This window comes from Anguilla anguilla, chromosome 14 (genome assembly GCF_013347855.1).
Source record: "Anguilla anguilla isolate fAngAng1 chromosome 14, fAngAng1.pri, whole genome shotgun sequence".
Classification (NCBI taxonomy): Eukaryota; Metazoa; Chordata; class Actinopteri; order Anguilliformes; family Anguillidae; genus Anguilla; species Anguilla anguilla.
The window spans coordinates 23,799,747-23,822,575 of NC_049214.1; the positions used below are offsets into that span (position 1 = coordinate 23,799,747).

Genomic DNA, 22,829 nt, shown 5'->3' on the forward strand with positions numbered 1-22,829 from the left:
AGGGAGAGAACATTTTTTTAGCCAATTAAATCTGAGTGATCCTCAGTTGGAGTATTTTTTTTTTAAATGATAATCATAATTATTATTTATGTGGAATTATTCAGAAGGAACATCGCAGGAGACGAGGGCTCGTAAACCGCAGGGTTTCTGCTTTTGTTCGCCATTTTGTTTTTGTTTTTTTTTGTTTTTTTTGTCGGTCCAGGAACAGCCCGAGGGGCCCGGTGTAGCCGCTGTTTTCCACTCGGCCGGCGGAGAGTTCCGGGGCCGCTATAATTAGCTTAATGTTTCCGAGCTTTGTGGCTTCGCTCCTTCGCTACGTTTCAGACCGAGCGCCGCTATACTGAACCTTCGCGGGGTTTATGGGGCAGCCGCTGCTCTGTTTATTCACAGCTTCACTTCGCTGTGCCCTGTCTGCTCCGGCCTGTGTGTGTGCGTGTGTGTGTGTGAGTGCGTGTGTGTGTGTGTGTGTGTGTGTGTGTGCATGTGTGTGTGAGTGTGTGTGTGTGTGTGTGTGTGTGCATGCGTGTGTGTGTGTGTGCGTGTGTGTGTGTGAGTGCGTGTGCGTGTGCGTGTGTGTGTGCATGCGTGTGTGTGTGTGTGTGTGCGTGTGTGTGTGTGCGTGTGCGTGTGTGTGCGTGTGTGTGTGCATGCGTGTGTGTGTGTGTGTGTGTGTGTGTGTGTGCATGCGTGTGTGCATGCGTGTGTGTGTGTGCATGCGTGTGCGTGTGTGTGTGTACATGTGCGTGTGTGTGCGTACCTGTGTGTTCGTGCGCACAAGTGTGTGTTTGTCTCCCTGTCCTTTTTGCTACTCTGCAGATACACATTCTGAGATTCTGTTTTTGCAAGCCTGCAGTGTCAAACCACAAGCGTGTGAAATCCATTCAGGGACTCCGCTGTTAGCAACACCTGCAACTGTCTTATGCTAATAATACACTTTGAGGTCTCAAGTTGCATCTTTAGATAGCGTCACTTCAGCAAACACAACCAGCCAAAGCTCTCTTCCTCAAAACAGTCTTGAGACTATACACTATATGGGCAAAAGTATGTGGACACCCCTCCCTTCTAATTACTGGGTTCGGCTGCTTCAGCCACAACCATTGCTAACAGGTGCATAAAATCAAGCATACAGCCATGCAATCTCCATTGACAAACATTGGCAGTAGAATGGGTCGTACTGAAGAGCTCAGTGACTTTCAATGTGGCACTGTCATAGGATGCCACCTTTCCGACAAGTCAGTTTGCTAAATTTCTGCCTGGCTAGTGCTGCCCCAGTCAACTGTAAGTGCTGTTTTTGTGAAGTGTGGAAATGTCTAGGAGCAACAACAGCTCAGCCAAAAAACAGTAGGCCACACAAGCTCATAGAACAGGACAGCCAAGTGCTGAAGCGTGTAGCGTGTAAAATATATTCTGTCCTCGGTTGCAACACTCATTACAGAGTTACAAACTACCTCCGGAAACAACGTCAGCAGAAGAACTGTGCGTCGGGGGCTTTATGAAATGGGTTTCTATGGCCAACCAACCTTACACAAGCCTGAGATCACCATGCGAAATGCCAAGCGTCAGCTGGAGTGGTGTAAACCACACCGCCATTGGACAGTGGAAATGTGTTCTCGAGTGATGAATCACACTTTACTATCTGGCAGTCTGACGGACAAATCTGGGTTTGGCAAATGCCAGGAGAACGCTACCTGCCCGAATGCATAGTGCCAACTGTAAAGTTTGATGGAGGAGGAATCAGGGTCTGGGGCTGTTTTTCCATGGTTTGGGGTAGGCCCCTTAGTTACAGTGAAGGGAAATCTGAATGCTACAGCATATAATGACATTCTCGAGAACTGTGCGCTTCCAACTTTGTGGAAAAAGTTTGGGGAAGGCCCTTTCCTGTTTCAGCATGACAATGCCCCCGTGCACAAAGTGAGGTCCATAAAGAAATGGTTTGCCGAGTTTGGTGAGGAACAACTTGACTGGCTTGCACAGAGCCCTGACCTCAACCCCATCCAACATCCGGACTTATCACCCAACTTCAGTGCTAAACCTCACTAATGCTCTCGTGGCTGAATGGAAGTGAATCCCTGAAGCCATGTTCCAGAACCTACTGGAAAGCCCTCCCAGAAGAGTGGAGATTGTTATAGCAGCTAAGAGGGGTCCCGCTCCATATTAATGCCCATGGTTTTGGAGTGAGATGTTCAACAAGCACGTACGGGTGTGATGTTCGGGTGCTCACATACTTTTGGCCATGTAGGGTTATAACTACGTTACCATTTTATTATTTCATTAATCTGTATATTTGGGCACATAACTGGCCTAAAATGTGAAACTAAGTACACTTGAAACAGTCCAGCCGTCTTAAAATAGAAGACAAAATCTATGAACATATATGGAGTACTTCGATGTTCAATGTGCTGGGCACACAAGAACTATGATTTTGGACAAATTTATATTTTACAAGGGAAACATTTTCTCATGTGGCACCCTGACCTTACACTTGACAAACTGATCTACTGAGAAATAAAAGTCTGCAAATATGCTATATTAACGCACAGAATAAGAGATTTTGTTGACCTAAATTTGCTTAAATCAAGTGTGTTTTATCATTGGGTAATAGTAAACCATAGTAAGTGTACAGAACACAGAGGTGATTTGTGATTGGTTGCAGGGACGGAACAACAAGTTTCGTTGGCCATAGAGCCAAAATGGCAGTCAGTTCATTAGCATAAATTCACTAGCATAATAAATGATTTGTAGGAACCACTTGGATGTGTTAATTTAGTACAGAGACAGGTGCTGACAAACACGAAGATTACAGCAGGAGACAGAGAAAAATAAGCAAGACAAGAAATTCTAGCAAAAGAGGCAGAGAGGGAAGGAAGAGAGAGACATGTGAAGAGAGAGCTAAAGATAGCCCAAAAGACAAATTTCCCTTTTTATCTGACCTTTGCTGAGCAGAAAAAAACTTGCATTGCACACTTGCATTGCTCAACACTCTGATTCACTCTTCCACGACTAGAAAATAAAAAATTTGCTTTCACGCTAAAATTGTTTTTGCAGTTATAGCCTAGAAATTTGTATGAGAGGGAGGGGAAGTACGGTATAATGCGGAGGATCTTGTAACCTAAAGGTCACAGGTTCCCTGGTAGGACACTGCCGTTGTACCCTTGAGCAAGGTGCTTAACCTGCACTGCTTCAGTATATATCCAGCTGTATGAATGGATGCAGTGAAAAGTTGTGTAAGTCGCTCTGGAAAAGAGCATCTGCTAAATGCCTGTAATGTATTGGGGAAAACGAGGGCAAAAAGAGGGGAAGAAGAAGATCTACTTTACTCGCTCTGACTCCTGATTTTTGCCGTTTTACGGGCGTACCGAAACCCCACGGTTAGGGCCCATCGCTTTCAGGGCGTTCTCCCTGCCTCTCTGTCCCGTCTGCGCAGTCGAACAGCACCCCCATGATGACTCGACTGCACCCGAAACTCGAGCGAACCCCCCCTGACAGGAAGCGGCCGGCGGGTCTGCCGTTCTTCACCCAAAACACAAAGGCAGCTCCACCCAAAGAGCTGAGCCTCAATGACTAAGAACAGATCACCTGGCAACTGTGATCTCTCTCTCTCACACCTTCACTATCTCTCTCTTACACTTTCTCTCTCTCTTTCATACTTTCACTTTCTCTCTCACACTTTCCCTGTCATGCTTTCACGGTTTCTCTCACTACTTCTCTCTCACACTTTCTCTCTCACCCTCACACTTTCTATCCTTCTCTTACACTCTCTCCTGTCTTTCGTACCTTCTCTCTCTCTGTCTCTCTCACACTTTCACTCTCTCTCCAGCTCTGTAGAATAAGTAATAATACATAATTCATATTAACTTTGAGACAAGGAGTTTTTATGGTGTAGTACTGTATTGCGCTGGTGCTGATCTCTCTCTCTCTCTCTCGTTTTTTTCTCTTTCTCTGAGATGTACTGCGCGTAAATTCGCGGGTGCTGATTTCTCTCTGAGAGGTACAGCATGTATGACACGTTGGTGCTGATCTCTCTCTCCCTGAAATGTACCACATGTAAAACACACTGGTGCTGACCGACCCCCCCCCCCCCCCCCCCCCCCCTCTCTGAGCGAGGATGGCGGATGTGAGCTCAGCGGTGTTGGCGGCGGCGCGTGGCCCAGCCCGGCGGGGCTCCGGAATGTTCCGCGGCAGGCCGCGGTGGTCCGTCTGCGGGAGGACGCCACGCGGCGTCTCTGGCGCGGCGCGTGCCAGACCCTACACCTGTTTCCTGCGCCGCGTCACCTGCGCTCCTCAACGGACACCTGCAACTGCAACAGGGGGCTGCGCCACACCTGAGCACAGCCACGCCCTCTGAGCACAGGGAAATATCAGAATAAACACAGCCATGCCCTCTGAGCACAGGGAAATATCGGGATAAATACAACCATGCCCTCTGAGCACAGGGAAATATCAGAATAAACACAGCCATGCCCTCTGAGCACAGGGAAATATCAGAATAAACACAGCCATGCCCTCTGAGCACAGGGAAATATCAGAATAAATACAACGATTCCTTCTGCTCACAGGGAAATATCAGAATAAACACAGCCATGCCCTCTGAGCACAGGGAAATATCAGAATAAATACAACGATTCCTTCTGCTCACAGGGAAATATCAGAATAAATACAACCATGCCCTCTGAGCACAGGGAAATATCAGAATAAACACAGCCATGCCCTCTGAGCACAGGGAAATGTCAGAATAAATACAACCATGCCCTCTGAGCACAGGGAAATATCAGAATAAACACAACCATGCCCTCTGAGCACAGGGAAATATCAGAATAAACACAGCCATGCCCTCTGAGCACAGGGAAATGTCAGAATAAATACAACCATGCCCTCTGAGCACAGGGAAATATCAGAATAAACACAGCCATGCCCTCTGAGCACAGGGAAATATCAGAATAAACACAGCCATGCCCTCTGAGCACAGGGAAATATCAGAATAAATACAACGATTCCTTCTGCTCACAGGGAAATATCAGAATAAACACAGCCATGCCCTCTGAGCACAGGGAAATATCAGAATAAATACAACGATTCCTTCTGCTCACAGGGAAATATCAGAATAAACACAGCCATGCCCTCTGAGCACAGGGAAATATCAGAATAAATACAACCATGCCCTCTGAGCACAGGGAAATATCAGAATAAATACAACGATTCCTTCTGCTCACAGGGAAATATCAGAATAAACACAGCCATGCCCTCTGAGCACAGGGAAATATCAGAATAAACACAGCCATGCCCTCTGAGCACAGGGAAATATCGGGATAAATACAACCATGCCCTCTGAGCACAGGGAAATATCAGAATAAACACAGCCATGCCCTCTGAGCACAGGGAAATATCAGAATAAACACAGCCATGCCCTCTGAGCACAGGGAAATATCAGAATAAATACAACGATTCCTTCTGCTCACAGGGAAATATCAGAATAAACACAGCCATGCCCTCTGAGCACAGGGAAATATCAGAATAAATACAACGATTCCTTCTGCTCACAGGGAAATATCAGAATAAACACAGCCATGCCCTCTGAGCACAGGGAAATATCAGAATAAATACAACCATGCCCTCTGAGCACAGGGAAATATCAGAATAAATACGATACCTTCTGACCACAGGGAAATATCGGAATAAATACAAAAACCATAATAATAATAATAACAACTACTACAATAATAATGATAACAGCTACAATACTAATAATATTAATAATAAAAATAAAAATAAAAATAAAAAATTAATAATGATAATAATAATAATAATAATAATGTTGTTATTATTATTAATAATAATAATAATAACTAAAATAATAATAACAACAACTACAACAATAATAATAATTTTGTTTCGTCCCATTGTTATACAATTAAGATTTCCACATTGGCAACATGCTCTGAAAGGCTCCTCTAATGTTTCTATACTGTAAGGTGAAGCTGAGGGAGTGCGGACAATAAAAGTGCAAAGTCTCAATACCTCAGACTGATAAAGCGTCTGAGAGCGTGAAATGAATGGAGGTAAGCATGCTGAATAACAAGGCTATCCCTCCCTCTCTCAGGACGGGGAGTGTGGTCAGTCAGATGGCTCTGGCCAACAGAAGTGAAACTGCTCTCTTCAGCGAATCTCTGGGGGGGGGTTAGGCGACGCACGGCCTAGTTGAGCCGGCGAGAGGAGCGCGTGCCGGCCTGTCGTAAGGTCCCGCTGCACCCGCCGCGCTCCCACACACCGCTGCCGCCGCTCCACCAGCGGTTATTTTCGGAAAAGTTCCCCGATCAGAACAGAACAGAGGAAGCCCCAAAATGAAAAAGAAAAAAAAACATTCCGTAAGGGGAAAAAAGATTCTGCTGTTTCAGACGACGTGTCGTCCGCTGACCGGGGTTGCGAAATGCTCTCGTTTTGTTACGAAAACGCTCTGAGGGAAGAAAACAAAAAAAAAAGCCTGATTCAGTCAAATTCAGGGGCTGAGGAGGAGTGAGACTGAGTCACTAGCGGTCACAGGAGAGGAAAAGGTCATACTCATCAGTAAACAATCTCTTATTTAACCATAAACACGCGCTATTATACTCCACAGATGCTATCTTGGGCCGTGTGCTGATCACTGAGCTACAGGATAAAGCTTTTGTGTGCGCTAAAAATTGGTAAAATTAGACAATAAATTGTACGCACGCTAGTTAATGGCTCTCAGCAAACTTGTAAATCAGTTTCTTGTCAAAGAGTAGAAAAAGAATCCTGGTTATTCACCAAAAAAAAAAAAAGTATGATTTCTCCTCTTTATCCAACAGTTTAAATAATTTCCTGTCAGACGCGTTGAAATGTATTATCCTTCCACAGCCATAACACAGAATTAATCACTAACTGGCCTCCAGCGGTACAGCCTTCGCGTGTATTTGTCATTTTCAGAGGATAGACTGTCCGCTGCCATCTAAAGCACAAACGGAGTTCTACTGAACCACTGAAAGCAGCAGGCTTAGCTTGTTTATTTAATTTGCAGCCAGTCCGCCATTCCTGATTTAACTTGATAAAAAGTCACACGCCAACACAATTCCAAATCATTTTTGATTTATAAATAAGTACGTTTTTTTATTAATGTAAGAACATTGTAATTTATTTCCCAGCAGGGAAAAGATCTATGTTCAGTCCCAGCATGCTCTGGTAAGAGTGACAGCGGCGATGCTAATTCGCTTATTAGCGCCGACGAAACACTCGCGGCGCTGGTCTGTTCGCTGTTCCCACGCCGACAGCGCCAGAGACGAGTGACATTAGAGATGCAAGCCTAGCTGGGGGGGGGGGGGGGGGGGGGGGGGGTCGAGGCACTCGAGTTCATTTCACTTCCTGCTTCCTGCTTCCTGCTTCCTGTAAGGACAGCAAAGGGCTGAGCTCGCCGTGGTCACGCGTAGCTCCCGAGGCTCAAACTCCCCCCCCCCGCACCCCTCCGTCCTGGGACAGGTGTCTGTCAGAGCCTCGTCCGTGTGCCCCGCCCACCTGCCTCACACAGGACGGCTTTGTTATCCCGCGCTGGGGGGGGGGGGGTGTAGGACGGCTTTGTTATCTCGCGCTGGGGGGGGGGGGGGGTGTAGGACGGCTTTGTTATCTCGCGCTGGGGGGGGGGGGGGTGTAGGACGGCTTTGTTATCCCGCGCGGGGGGGGGGGGGGGTGTAGGACGGCTTTGTTATCCCGCGCTGGGGGGGGGGGGGTGTAGGACGGCTTTGTTATCCCGCGCTGGGGGGGGGGGGTGTAGGACGGCTTTGTTATCCCGCGCTGGGGGGGGGGGGGTGTAGCCTTTTTATGAATGAGGCAGTGAAAGGCTACTCGGACACGCGTTAGCGACGCTGGATATTTCGGGTGTTTACTTTTTCCGGGTCATTTGCTGGACAGCGGAGCGAGCCCCGGGGGCGTCGGGGAGGTCAGAGGTCGGGCAGGAGTCGGGCCCGAAAGAGTTACGGCCGAGCGGGCGGGGCGAGAGAGCGAGCGAGCGGGTCGGGCCCTCGGAGTTGGCGGTGCGCGCCGCGGCGGTTCACCGAAAGTGCGTCCCGACGCAGTCCCGAGCGTTCCTGCTCCGCGCGGTCGGGGGGGAGGGGGGGGGGGGAACACTCGCTCCTGCGCTCCCCCTTTGAGTTTATCGAATCCCCCCGGCCGCCAGCCGCGGCGCGTTTGTTCTGACGGCTCCCCCCCGTCGCCGCGGAGACACAGAGCGAGACGCGTCGACCTTCACAGCCTCTCCCCGAGAATCTCTCCGTCAAACTGCTCGCGGCTAAACGGCTCGAGCCTCTCAGGCAGCCGTGAGACAGCAAGCTGGCAGAGCAAGGCAGCTCCGCTAAGGCTACATGAGCTTCATCATTATAAAATGATTATTACATCATTACATTTCACATAATCCATTTGGGATACAATAACCTGTGATGTCATAAGTGCCCTTGAAGTATAAAGGAATTCATATACGTATGTAGATATATACTAAAGGATGCAAACACACATTCATATACACATCTACATTTTCTCTACACACATACAAATATACACGTGCCTTGTATATGACCAAACAAAAATATTTCCACTTTTGTGACCATATTGCATTAAGTATTATTAAATTGTGCCGTAATTTAACTTAAACAGTAGAATAACAAAACAAACAAAACTGCAGTAATAAAAAGCCCTTTACATATGCCATGCATATAATATATTCCTTATACTTTGGATTTTATGCACACCTTATATTCTCCAATACTTTGTTTATCACATAAACACAGAGCTGATTTTAGGTAGGAAGCAGTATAGAAAAGTGGGTCAAAAACAGTCTTATTTACCAGGAATTATTTCCGCCTCGACTGAAAACAGTAATTACCGTAATTACCTGGAGAAAGTGCACAGTGAAGTGTACAGTGTTAAACCCAACAGGTTTAAAAGAGTATAATATATGGAATATAGAGTGCTTTACCTGAGAAAAGGAAGAAGAGGGACAGAGAGATGGAGTGAAAGACTCTGGTTGGGGTGCTCACCTGGTCACCTTGGGCGTGGGCACACGGGGTGCTCCTATTGGCTGGCCTGGACTGCTGATGTCACCAGTGGCTCACCTTGGGTCCCTGTGGTAATGTAAGACATAAGCCACATCAGTGTTCACACCCTGGTGAACATCTCGAGTCCATGTTTTTAGCATGACTGTCTCAACAATTCTGTTTTCCATTAGCAGTCAACCTTAAGGAAATATTGCTGTTAGTTCATCATTTCAATTTGACACAATGGGATTGTTCCCAATGCGTTGGTTTATAGTTTCTCTTGTGTTGGCATTTGCTGTAATATTTCTTCAGCTTTTTTTAAATCATATTTTGTTTTTGCTTATAACTTGAAATGTTTTTCTTTGCTTGCCTCACATATTCAGTCATTATTTTTCAGTTTTAATTTTTTATACCACGCTGCAAGATGGAAAAATGAAATATTTCTGCAGAGAACCAGCATATAATACATATCTTCATAATTAATTATAAACATGCATTAATGTATAATAAGGAGTACTACCTGCTGAGGGTTGCTTATAATCATTTACATATTATAATACAGTAACACCTAACCATGTGCAAAATATGCGGGAAAAGTACAATGATTAGAAGATATTACATCACAAGTGGGCAGTTTGGGCATTCTGTTCAGATTTCAGACAGATTTCTGTCTTTTCAAACTGGCCTGTCCACAGCTGAATAAAAGATGAATAATTGGTGGGGTTGGTTGTTTTATAATGAGCAGTTGTCATAAGGGCCCGTTAAACTTGGATACGCAATGCAGTTCATGACTTCATATTCTTATTTGTACACTTCAGTAAATAAGCATGCGCACCTTGGAGCGATTAAGGCATTCGTTGTGCCTTATGTCACATTAATAATGCATCATGAGTGCGCCGTGAATGCGCATGCTTTATGAACAGCGCTCAATGCGTCGCATGCAGCTACCGAAGAGAAGCATGCGCTTGCTTCGGAGATGGGAGCCGGTCTGCAGGATCTTATCCATCCTTCTGCTAAACTGGTGCCAATGAAACGCACGCTCTCCGGTGGTTTAAATCCCATGAGCGCCCGGGACTACAGCAGGTTTACATTTCGCTGTGCTGAACCAGGCGGAGTGGGGAACTGGCGTGTGGAGGGTTTGCACAGCACCGGCCGGGAGATTTAAAAAAAAAAATCACATTCTGTCGTCTTTTACTGCTGATGGGCCGTCCTAGCGTTCCTTCTGATGGCTTTCGCTGTCGGCCGTTACCATGGCGATGCGGAACACGTGCTCACGGATCGGCCGCGGCAGAAAAGTTCCAGAATTGTGCGGCGACGAAATATCGTTGCGGCTAATTATGCTGCTGCGGCTACCTGCGCCGGGAGCTTCGGCTGACACGTCTACAGCGGCGATGTTCTCCACCGGCCCAGATCCGCCCACATCTCTACATGCATCACAACTCACCTGCCATTTTAAAACACACACTCTCACCCGCGCGAGGCCAGGCGGAGCGTAATCATACCGAGACCAACACACAATGCCTGGGACAGGCCTCATACTAATAACACGGGTTGCATAAAATAACATCCGTTTCTTATAAAAACCAGAAGCTAAACTGCAACGGAATAATACACTAAATGTCATTACTTTGTCTAGCTTCAAAATCATCCCTACAAGCCAGACATCATCATCATCATCAAAATAGCGGTATTAAAATAATCTTAAAATAAATAATCACACACGCGTACGCAAAATATATAAACCTTTGATTTTGATGCACCTCTTTCTGTTTCACACCTGTTTTATGTCGCGCAGTGTCTCATAAACCGTCTGAATCGCGTTCATCTCTTCCTTTAGCACGACAGACTCGATTTATTTCACCTTTCGCTCCGTGGACCTAATGAAAGCAGGCGGTCCGAGTCACACACGCTGTGCTTTATGGGCGGGGGGGACTGCGATTACAGCGTTCGGAATCGATTTTAGGACCTGGGCTACAGGCAGCAGCCCCACTGCTGCGTCCACTGCAGTCTGACTTACGTGCTAACTTAGCACACCGCCGCGCTCCCACTGCTGCGTCCACTGCAGTCTGACTTACGTGCTAACTTAGCACACCGCCGCACTCCCACTGCTGCGTCCACTGCAGTCTGACTTACGTGCTAACTTAGCACACCGCCGCGCTCCCACTGCTGCGTCCACTGCAGTCTGACTTACGTGCTAACTTAGCACACCGCCGCGCCCCCACTGCTTTTCCCCATCCATATCAATAAATCCGCTATTACCGCTATCCAGCGCAACCAACGGCTCGGAATTACTATAGTAATGAATACATGTTGTTTCAGCACACCCGGTTATATACTCCAGGGGAAATGAGCAAATCTATGCAGCTAATAAACGGGGCTTGGTTGGTGAGATCCGCAGCGTGCTCGGAGGAGCGATGGCAGACGCAGATAAGGTTAGACAAACAGCAGCTTCCCTCCGCCGGCCCCGGAGAGCACGCGGGTCTCGCCCGGAGAGCAGCTCCGTCCGCCGCCGCCGCCGAGCGGCCCGATGAATTAATCAATGGGACGCTGGTAATCATCATTTTCACAGCGGCTTCCAATTAATGCCCCCCCCGTACACTTTTACAAATTACATATACATAATTAAACAAACAGACAGGGCCAGGGCCGGCGGGGACTGATCCAGCGCTCTCCGGTTTCCCGCAACCTCCCTTCACTGAGGAGGGGGACCGGAGCGGGGGTATCTCTCTCTCCCTCCCTCTCCCTCACACTCTGCCTCACTCTCTCCCTCCCTCTCTCTTTAGTCCACCCTCTCCCTCACTCTCTGCCTCACTCTCTCTCCCTCCCTCTCTCTTTAATCCACCCTCTCTCTCCCTCCCTCTCCCTCACTCTCTGCCTCACTCTCTCTCCCTCCCTCTCTCTTTAATCCACCCTCTCTCTCCCTCCCTCTCCCTCACTCTCTGCCTCACTCTCTCTCCCTCCCTCTCTCTTTAATCCACCCTCTCTCTCCCTCCCTCCTTTTCTGTCTCACACTTTCTCTCTCTCTCTCAGCGCTCTCTCTCTCTCTCTCATACTCTCTCTTTCTCTCTCCCCCCTCTCTCACTCTCTCTCTCCCCCCATCTGCCCTTCTCTCTCTCTCATCATCTCTCCGTCGTTCTCCCCCTCTCTCTCCCTCTGCCCCCACCCCTCTTCACCTGACTCGCTGACTTTCCAACAGAGACTAACAGCGCTCGGAGCGATGAGAGGGGGCCATGTCTCATTCACTCAATCGCTCTCTCTCCCACCCTCCCTCCCTCCCTCCCTCTCTCCCTCTCTCTCTCTCTCTCTCGCTCCTTTCATGTGACTCCCAAACAAGGCCTGGAGCTGAAAGAGGGGCAATATCTCATTCTCTCTCTCTATCGCTCCATCTCTGTCTCTCAAGGGGTCTGGTGAGAGAGGAGAGGAGACGAAGGGAAGTGGGATTTTCTCTCACTGCTCTGCAAAGCAGAACAGGGGTAGGGAGGAGTTCTCTCTAATTTCTCAACATCTAGCTCTCTCTCTCTCTCCCCCCCCTGCCCCCCCCCCTCTCTCTCTCTCTCCGTCCCTGCCCCCCCTCTCTCTCTCTCTCTCTCACTCTCCCTCCCTGCCACTCTCTACCTTCCTCCCTCTCTCTCCCTCTCTCTCTGTCCCACGGGAACCTGTACTGGATCAAAGAGGAGGGGGGGAAGAGAGAGGGGTCCCCCCCCACCCCGCCCACGCGAGCCGTGCCGGGGAGCAGCGTTTCGCCAGAGGGCCGCCGTGCGCCAGCGAGGCGGGCGTGGCCAGGGTAATGCTGGCCCGCCGCGTTCCCCCGTTTTAACTCTCCCCTCCGCCATGCCGCCAATCAAAGTGCCCGGCCGCGTGGGCCGCCATCAAAGGACAGGCGGGCGGGGGGGGGCCGGAGCGGCGGGGGGGGGGGGGGGGGAGTACAAAATCAAACACGGTACGAGGCAGGTGAGACAGCGCGGGGGCGATGGGGGTGGGGGGGGCGCGTGGGCGGAGGGGGGGGGGGGGTCCCAGCTGAGTCTGCCGTGACCAGCATGCAAGCACCTGCTCTTAAGTCCACCCCCTCCCCCCTCCCCCGCCACATTTAACGCCATCTCAAAAAGCACTACTCCAATACGGATTAATAATTACATCCCCCCCCCCCAAAAAAAACATAAATAAAATAAAATAAACAGGGTTCATTCCTTCTGTGGTATTTCAATTGTGTGTGTGTGTGTGTTGGGGGGGGGGGGGTCAACTTTGAGATAAAGATTTATCATCCACACCCCCCCCACACACCCCCACCCAGAATTTTCTGAGGGTGAGTCTCCCAGATCATTCATCACAAAGAAAAATGTGTATGATGCACGTTGCAATGAGGACAGGAACCCTCGCCCCCCACCCCCCCCAAAACCCATCCATTTCCCGGCGCTTTTGACAGGTCCGCTGCCACGCCCGTCTCCTCCCGTCACCCCCCAATCGCACGGGGTGGGGGGGAGGAGTCAATCACCGCTCTCTAAACATGTGAATAAACCGTGTCTCGTGCTGTTAGCTCACACAGCGCAGGGTGAATTACGACGCGAGCGGACAAAGAGGTGGAACGCCGCGTACTGCATTAAAAAAATGAAGGATGTTCCCGTTCCCGTCCTCTCAAGATCGTTTAGCATTAGCGAAGAGGCCCGCTGCCATGCCGACGGCAGGCTTGACCAGTGTATGAATATTATATGATCTCTCTTTAGAATTCAAGCAATATCTAGACGCTCACGAAGAGGTTGCGTGTCTGTCGTCAAGTAGGTGGGGCAAGTCTTGAAATCACAAAAAAAAAAAAATGTTCTCTCGACAACGTTACAAAATAATTCAGAAGCCTTGTCACTGCACCATTGTCATCTATGACCCACTCTTTTGAAATTCAGAAGCATCCTATTGCTGTTTTCTAGTTTAGATGTTTCCACCATCATCATCATCCTACCTGAAGCACGAAAACATGCACCATCAACATCATCTTCATTGACCTGTCCAACAGTGATGACATCATCTTAGTTCTACAAGCCAGGGGCCCCCGAGTTCCATTTGACTTGTTTGCAGACGACAGTGCGAGCGTAGCCCCCTTCAACTCCCCTACCCCATCCACCTGCCCTCCCACCCCATCCACCCGCCCTCCCCTACCCCATCCACCTGCCCTCCCACCCCATCCACCCGCCCTCCCACCCCATCCACCCTATATGAGACTGCGATCAATTCTGGAATCTTCCGTGAGCTTCTGTTTCTCAGCTGCTTCAGGTCCATGAAAACCAAGAGTTGGTGCTGGGTGCCCCTCCCGAGAAACGGGTGAGTCACCGTCACGTGATCCACTGGTGAGGCCAGGGAGGTTTAACGTTCATTCATGTGGGCTCTGGCAAAAACCTACGCAGATTAAATGTTCCATATGTGTGATGTTTGGCCATAAAACTAAGCAAGAAAAAGTATAAATGAAAAAAAAACAAAAAACGCATTTTTACGGTTCTTCTGAACTTGACGGCAGAGCTCCAGTTTCCCCAGTGCTCAGAAGAAACAGCGCTGTGGACGTCAACAGCGAAGAAAAACACAAAAATAGAGAGCCCGCATTCAAACAAGAGCTGGAAATGTGAGGCAAAAATAGAGGAACCTAAATAGAAAACAATGTTATAATGTGTGTGCCGTCCATCTTAAAACCCCCACATTGAATCGGGCCCTGGGAAGGGGGCAGGGAAAATTCTCTCTGTTCTCGTTTTCATCCCACTGCGGAAAATGCGATTACGTTTTGTCCTAAAAATCCTCGCGCATACATTATTGTTCCCGCGCAGAACTAAGCCTTCTGCATTAGCAACCGTTATTTTCTCAAGGTATTAGAACAAAGGAGCCGAGACGTAAGACCGCTGCTGATTTTAATGCATCCCGCAATGTCCACGGCGGTACCAAAATTATCCTTTAAAAAGAAGAGTAAGGCTAAAACTAACAACAGGGGCTCCAAGGTTGCTTAGAGGTGAGAAGGGGTAATTTAGGCTACAGCAAATGTACTAATTTCTGAGGAAATTATATCCACGAACCTTTATCTGAATACTCACTTCTGCATTCTGCATGATTTAAAAGTGGCACCGTGTATTTAGTATAGGCCTATCTTTCTTTGGCACTGCATTTTTTTTCTTTACTTAGGAATAAAAAAAAGTTGTCAAGCGCTCCAGGAAAAAAAAAAAAAAAAAATTCGCACAATGTAATTATTCTGCAGGCCTACCATACCAAGCACCCTCTTCCAATACTACACTGAAGTTACATTGTTCATTACAGATAGCCTCCCAGATAAATACTTTTCACCGAAAACTGTATATGACACAAATATCAAAACATTCTCAGACTGAGACTGAATATCTAGAACACAAAGGAAAGAACAGAAGCTAAAGAAAAACGGCGGTGCTCATATAACACAAACTAACGAGGGCTGTAGCACCGTTGTAGATTTTGTTTTTCCTATTTATTTATTTTTATTTTTTAAATCACATTGTCTTCAAAGAAAATAAAATACCACTCAACTCCTCCGGGGCGCACAACGAGCACGAGCGCGCGCACGGGCTGAGCGCAAAACAGCGGCTCTCCGGCCTCCCTGGCTGCACGCGCTGTACGGGGGCTGCCACAGTTTCTGCGTTTCATCTCCAGAAATTGAATATTCTCTCTCATCGCAGGCATGGAGCTATAAGCGCTTGGGGGGGAGGCAACAAGCACGAATACTCTTTCTCTTTAGGAAAGTCGGGATATATTTAGAAAAATATGCCAGGGACATTAAAGCGAAACTGTCGTATAAAGCTCCTGACAGTAAGACAAAAAATGTAAGAAAAATAACCCACCCTCTGTAAATCACATCGAGAGCAAAGAAAAAATGTTGAAATTTTCTTTAAGAAAAAATGGGGGTGGGCGTAGGACGGTCCGTCAAAACATACTGAAATGTTTACAGGAGATTATCTTCCCAGATGGGTGGAAATTCATCCATCCAACTAATTCGCCGCAAACTTTAATTTGCATTGATGTGATGTCATCGGCAGTAGCCTACCTGTCTCACGGTCCAGATTTTAAAATGCGAGATGAAGGTTGTTATTCACATACGGTCACCTGCTTTCAGGGGTTAGGAAACGCGAAGCAATGTGAATCGGTTTGCCAAACTGTATTCAGAATCAATCACGCCATTTACTGTGACAACTGGAAAGCTATCGATTATTTAAAATAAAATAAATTCAATTTGAGATGTCCAGCAATTACTATATGACGCAAGAGTTTTATTTTCATGGAATGCAAGGGCCGCGGAGGGAGGTTTCGCTCACGCGGCTGTACAGCTGGTGCGCGGCAGTCTCACTTGGCTTTGGGCAACGAGCGTACTGATGATTTATACCATGTCACCCGCTAATAAGGCTAAAAGACGTTCGTTTGTCTTCCGCGGCATTTGCCAGAAGATCGATGAACGCTGATTTATCGTCTCTTTCACACGTGGTCTATTGAAAGAGGGGGAAATGCCGGCACATCACGAAGTAATCAGGTGCCGGAAACGCCCTGTCTACTCCACTACCCAACTCAAATTTCAAAAAACGTACTATTATGTATATCGAAGGCGACAATAATGTAAAATAATCAATGTAGAGAGTTGGAGGACCAGCGTCCCTTCCATGAAAGCGGGAACAACAAGCATGGAGATACTGTATCTTCCTCTTCTGTTAAATGGCTGAGTATATTTCGAATCTGTTCTCAAATTGTAAAAAAATAAAATAAATAATAATAAAAAAATCAAGAGACGTAAATGGAAAAGTGGACAAGATTTACAGATTGTTCTTAAAGTGTGTATTTTCTATGCTGAAACACTATTCCATAAAATAAGTGTGTCTAAGTGGTTTACACCACTAGGAGCTTTTATTATGGCAGAAACTTTTTTCCCAGTTTTGGTAACAATATTTTAATTCGTTTTTTTTATTTTTTTTTTAAAACAAACAAAACAAAAAAAAAAAACAGGTAAACCAATCCTCGTAATGGAATCGCCCTGATTGAAAGTTTATCTAAATTTTGTATCGTTGATTAATGCTGCTGAGTCAAAAGAAATGAATGGAGATTTGGACGTGATTTGAGACTTCTCCACAAAGTAGCATCTCCGCATTCATGCAGACATCATTGTGAGGGTAACAGGTGATTTTCATTTACCAGTAGCTATTTATTTTATACAACTGCACTACAAATAAGAACATCTAAAAAATAATGAAACATAATATAGGCAACCACAAGCAGCTGTATACAGCCGTTACGATAGCCTTATGCGAAGGTTCATCCCCTAATTGATGTGGAAGGCCTTGAAGGGTTTTTCTCCAGCTCAAAGTTCCTCACCCTGCTGACATGGTGCCCTAAACGCACCAGTACTATCATGCCTCAAACGCACCCCTATTTCTTTAAAACCTAGAATAGCTGCGAGGCTTGGCCCCATTCCATGTCTACCCTCAGGCCCTCAAAACGTAAAGTCCGAGTCTGTATAATGACATCACCACGTACAAGGCACAGTTTACACTTTTTAAAAAACCTGGTCCAAGAGCTGGTACCATCAGAACTAAGAACTGCTCCTCAGACCCCACTGGGAAAAGTTGAGTTATTTTGCACTGCTCCATTAAACACCCTAGACGCAGTCAACAATAACGGGGTAAATGCTAACTTTCATAAAGGTCACTGAAAAAAAATGACCTCATAGCTGTTCAACGGGCTACAGACTGACACGTTGCTTTACTAAAATGTACAACAATTTGTTCACCATTACGATCCCCGCTCGTCTTAGTTGAAATCAAAACCGTTAGTTTATATAGTGTTGACTGCCGACTGCAACGAAATGTCAACGGTGCTGCAAAGAATTATGGGCAATTCCCTTCTCCCAAGTGCCCCGAAGACCCAGGCTTCAGGAAAGGGCTCATTATGGGCGGTGTCAAGCCCTCTGACGCTCGCACACGTCTTATATGCGGGGTGACTGTGCAGCCTGGGGTGGGGGGGTGGGGGGGGGGGGGGTCAGAGCTGACCTTGGGACAGGGGGAAAGTCAAAGACTTCAGGAGCAGTGGCATATGTGTCTTCTGGGCGCGGTCATAGCCCAATAGCTTTACGGTGCTTCTTGGGGCGAAGGAAGAAACGGGGCCCCCACTTGAGATGGGAGAATGAAAACAGTGACCCCCTAATATCGGAGGAAGGGACACCACCCCCACCCCCCACAAAATTCACTGTTACTGAACTGAATCATACCCCTTTTTCTGCACTCCTTTCATTCTCCTGATTGATTGACCGTTCTCGTGGATGGGGACATCACCGCATAATTAATGCTAATAGTAATTAAATAATCCATTTTTCAACGTCCACTGGGGAAACGTCAGGGCAGCAAAAGAAGCCGGACGCAATTTCTGCTTAAGCAACGGTATTCAAAGGCTTTGAAACCGTATTTGTTTCGTGCTTTCGTTTCCACGCGGAATTGAGCGGTCCTGAAAACTGGAAGAGCCGAGCCTCTCTGGGCTCAGACCCCAGTTAGCCCCAGCGCAGTGAGCGTGTGAGAGGAGTCGGGAGAACGTATCGATTCCCGCTTCACCCTTTTTCTCTAAAAGCACACACACACACACACACACACACACACACACACACACACACACACACACACACACACACACACACACACACACACACACACACACACACACACACACACACACACACACACACACACACACACACACACACACACACACACACACACACACACACACACACACACACACACACACACACACACACACACAAAAAAGAGAGGCTTCTTTTTTTGGCTGTCTGCAACGGACCCCAATCTTGTTAATGTTTCATTAGAATTTTTTTGTGCCCATTCAAAGGGGGCCCTTTTGTCCCCCGTCGCCGCCGTCGTCGACGGCTGAAGGAATCGTTAAAAAAGGGGGGGGCGAGGAGACCGGGGCGCACAAAGAGGAGTCGGCGGGGGCGAGGAGACCGGGGCGCACAGAGAGGAGTCGGCGGGGCCGTCTTCGCGGGGAGCGCTCGCTTCGCTTTACGGGCGGCAGGAAGACGGATCGCCCCGGCGACAGCCTCGACGCTCGCCTCGGCTCCCAAAATGACATTACGGAACTGGAAGGGGGGCGCGGAGGGAGTTGGTGGGGGGGGGGGGGACGGGGGGGCGTTATTAAATTTGGTGGCCCTGTTTCTCTCAGGCTTCGCCTGATGGGCGCTCATCAGTATCTGTCACTGCAGCCGGGCTATTAGTCACCAGCCAGCTGACAGGGCCTCCTTGTAAAGAGATAGGAGCCCCCCTTCAATCCCCCACCCACCCCCACCCCCCCCGCTGAGTGCCAAGTGTCTCCCCCAACAGGCTGATGACCTGACAGCATCCTCTTGTGCCGGGGGCAGGGGCGGGGGCGTGTGGGGTGGGGTGGATTTGGGGGGGTTGTTGGGGGGCTTCTGGCCTGTTGACCGTGGGGTTCCCGAGCGTTGACCTGCCTCTGACCCGGCCCGTGATGAAGTTAGCCCGCTGATGACTTCTCTAGTCTTGACAAAATGGCAGATCCTCGGAAAAAAAAAGGGGGCCCCGCCAAAGGGGACTCGGGAGGGACAGCAGCGACGCCGGTCTCCCGCGCACGCTCCAAGGGCGAAAAAAGGGGGGGGGGAAACATCTCTTCATGAACAAATTTGCCATGGCAGCTTTTGAAGTTCACTTTTTTTTGATATAGGTCCTGGCTGCTACACATTGCACATGTGAAGAACGGTTATGCTTCTGGAACAGAGAAGATCTGTTCCATGACGCATGTTGCGTTGTATCGTGCTTTTGATGTTACTTTTCTTCAGGTGGTTCCTCTGTAAACTATGATATGCAGTCTCTCCGTGTTCTTTTTTTTTTTCATCTTTTTCTTTTGTAGTCTTGACTGGAAAAGTTATAAAAATGATATGCCTTTATATCAAACAGGATTATGCCTTTTAAGGATGGAAAATTAACTGCTCAGAACTTATTGTTATGAAGTTTAATTAAATATCGTGCATTAAAAATGAATGAACGTTCTCTGAACATTACAAGCTGTTCACGTAAGTCTGGCTGCAGAACACAGCAACAGTCAAACCGCAGAATGCTGCAGTGCAGTCATGTAGATTCAAAGAATTCCTCAGATCTTTTTTTTTCCCCCCTCTGTGATCAATATTGTGAAAAGCTTTAAAAAGAACGGATAATTGCTATTTTTGTAGGATTCGTTTTATTTTCCATAATCCAGATACAAAATTATGTGAAACGGGAGACCGTTGTCTCGGATTCCGTCTTGCTGATAGTAATGGATTCCATCTGGGGCCAGACACCCTTCTGGGGGCGATCAGATGGGGCTTCTCTGATAGCCTGATGTGTGCTTAGCCGGCTTCTCCACCGCATGTCACCAGTGATCATCAAGGGTTTTTTTTGGTAAAACATATATAAACATCAACTTCATCTTATAAAGTATTTCACTTTTTAAAAATGCAAGTCCTGCGTGCCGCTAAAGTCGCGCCAGATGCTGTCAAGGGGGTGAAGATAAATCACAGCATCGATTCGCTCTCCGAGTTTCACCGGCGAGTTTGATTTTTTTGGTTTCGGCTGGTTTGCAGCCACGCCTCGCGTTTCTCCGCCGGCCCGTGGCACCAAGAGCGGTCGAAAGAGCAGCGGGGGGGGGGGGGGGTCCGTTCCGTCCCGCCGCCGGCGCGCGGAAGCTTCCGGAAGGTTCTGGCGGTGCGGTAGAGGGCAGTGCGGTAGCTGGCGGTGCGGTAGAGGGCCGGCAGAGCGTTCTCGGCTGAAACGCGGAGACGCCGGGAGGTTTCGGTGCGGATGCTTGAGAGGAGTTCTCCTGCCCCTGCTCTGGTGGGGGGGAGGTGGAGGTGGAGGGGGATGGGGGAGGGGGGAACGGGGTAAGATCAAGAACAGATGTGGCACTGCGAGATGGCGGTCTGATTGCTGGCGGGGTGGTAGGAGGTTTTCGGGCGCTCGGCTGGACGGACGGTGGGATCAGGTGTGCGTCCCCCTCCCACGGGTCTCCTAGGAGCCCGGACGTTTTGGGTCACTCTCTGAGAAACTGAGCGCCCGGGCAGGCGGGACCACATATAATCCACCGAGCCTTCAGCGTCGACCGTCCGTCGGCCCGAATTTCACTGACCTGCAGCGCCCTGATGAAAATGTAATGTTGATTGCGAGCTCTAGTTAGATGAATACATGCTGAGCAGAGCAATCACGGAAAGGTAAACTACTGGGATATTTTCGAAAAACAGCCGCTTGGTTTCCCTTTTGGAGGGCTTAGTGTATGTTGAGTTGCCCTTCGCCTGAATGCAGGCACGGATCGACAGAGAGCGACGCACACAGACCCGAAGGCTGAAGGCTCTGGGCAGGAAGTCGGTTATAACCTTGCGCAAAGAGGAGGTTTTTGAACCTTAATGAACCTTAATTGCTTTGACAAAATATCCAGCCGCACATTGTCGTGATATTGGAAAATGTTAGCAACCAGCTGGCCCCAAGTAGCTTGGTCATTTATAGGGGCTTGTTAGTCAGGCTGGGCTCTATGGTCTCAGGTTCAAGGCTCTGCATATGCCAGCTGCTAACCATCAGCAAAGATTGGTGATATCTACATGTGTTAGCGATCTAAATGTCTATCAAAAGCTATCAAGGCTTAAGCCTATTTTTCAGTCATATCCTCCTAAGACCTGACAATTAATTTTTGTCCCCTGTAGGGGACATAAGTCTCTTCATCTCAAGAGCCATATAGTCTAGTATGCAGAAAACTACAATAAAAGGACATTCAGTAAATATATATATCTATTTTTTAAAATATTTTCACTGCAACATGTTTTTGTCATCCACTCGTCAAAAAAATGTAAATGCTAGCGTTTTTTTCTGCTGGCTCTCAGGGCGCGACGTAGCAAAGGAGCAGTTAGTGGGAACGCGCTGCGCCCAGGAGTGAAAGCTGGCCCTGGGTGAGGAGGATGAGGAGGGGGGGAGAGGGAGATAGATCGCGAGCGCTTTCCCTCGTTCTCGAGGCGCAGTCACTCAGCCCCTTTACGCAGAGACACGCGGGCAGCCCGCTCGCGTTAGCGTCACGGGAGGGAACCGGACACGTCATTCAGCTCTGTGCGGTTCAGTTCAGCTCCGCCCCCTTCAGTTCAGCTCCGCCCCCTTCAGTCCAGCCTCGCCCCCTTCTGTTCAGCTCTGTGCGGTTCAGTTCAGCTCCGCCCCCTTCAGTTCAGCTCCGCCCCCTTCAGTCCAGCCTCGCCCCCTTCTGTTCAGCTCTGTGCGGTTCAGTTCAGCTCCACGTGCTTTGGTTCAGCCCCGCCCCCTTCAGTCCAGCCCCGCCCCCTTCAGTCCAGCCCTGCCCCCTTCAGTTCAGCCCCGCCCCCTTCAGTCCAGCCCCGCCCCCTTCAGTTCGGCTCCACGTGCTTCAGTCCAGCCCCGCCCCCTTCAGTCCAGCTCCACGTGCTTCGGTTCAGCTCCGCCCCCTTCAGTCCAGCCCCACCCCCTTCGGTTCAGCTCCGCCCCCTTCAGTCCAGCCCCGCCCCCTTCTGTTCAGCTCCGCCCCCTTCTGTTCTCTGCGGCCGAGGCGAGGCGAAGCGGGACACAAGGAGAGCGCTGAAGCAGATTTGTGTGAGTCATCGTTCAGCGGCCATTTTTATTCTCTCTCTCTGAGAGAATAATTATTGCAAGATGGCGGTAACGATAACATCAGGTGGTCGCGTCCTTAAATGGTCTGGAGCAGGTAGTTTGTGTGGGGGATGGGGGGAGCAGGTAGTTTGCGTGGGGGGGG

The 22,829-nt window shown here is 48.6% G+C and overlaps 1 long non-coding RNA gene across 2 annotated transcripts in view; it reads right to left on the bottom strand.

Moving 5' to 3' along the window:
* Window positions 1–9,039: 9,039 nt before the first annotated feature.
* The window catches only part of LOC118212635, a 30,925-nt gene continuing 17,135 nt past the window's right edge, over window positions 9,040–22,829 (bottom strand). For both annotated transcript variants that reach the window (XR_004762286.1, XR_004762285.1), the window contains exon 4: window positions 9,040–9,119. This is a non-coding gene — a long non-coding RNA (uncharacterized LOC118212635). The remainder of the gene's footprint in view (window positions 9,120–22,829) is intronic.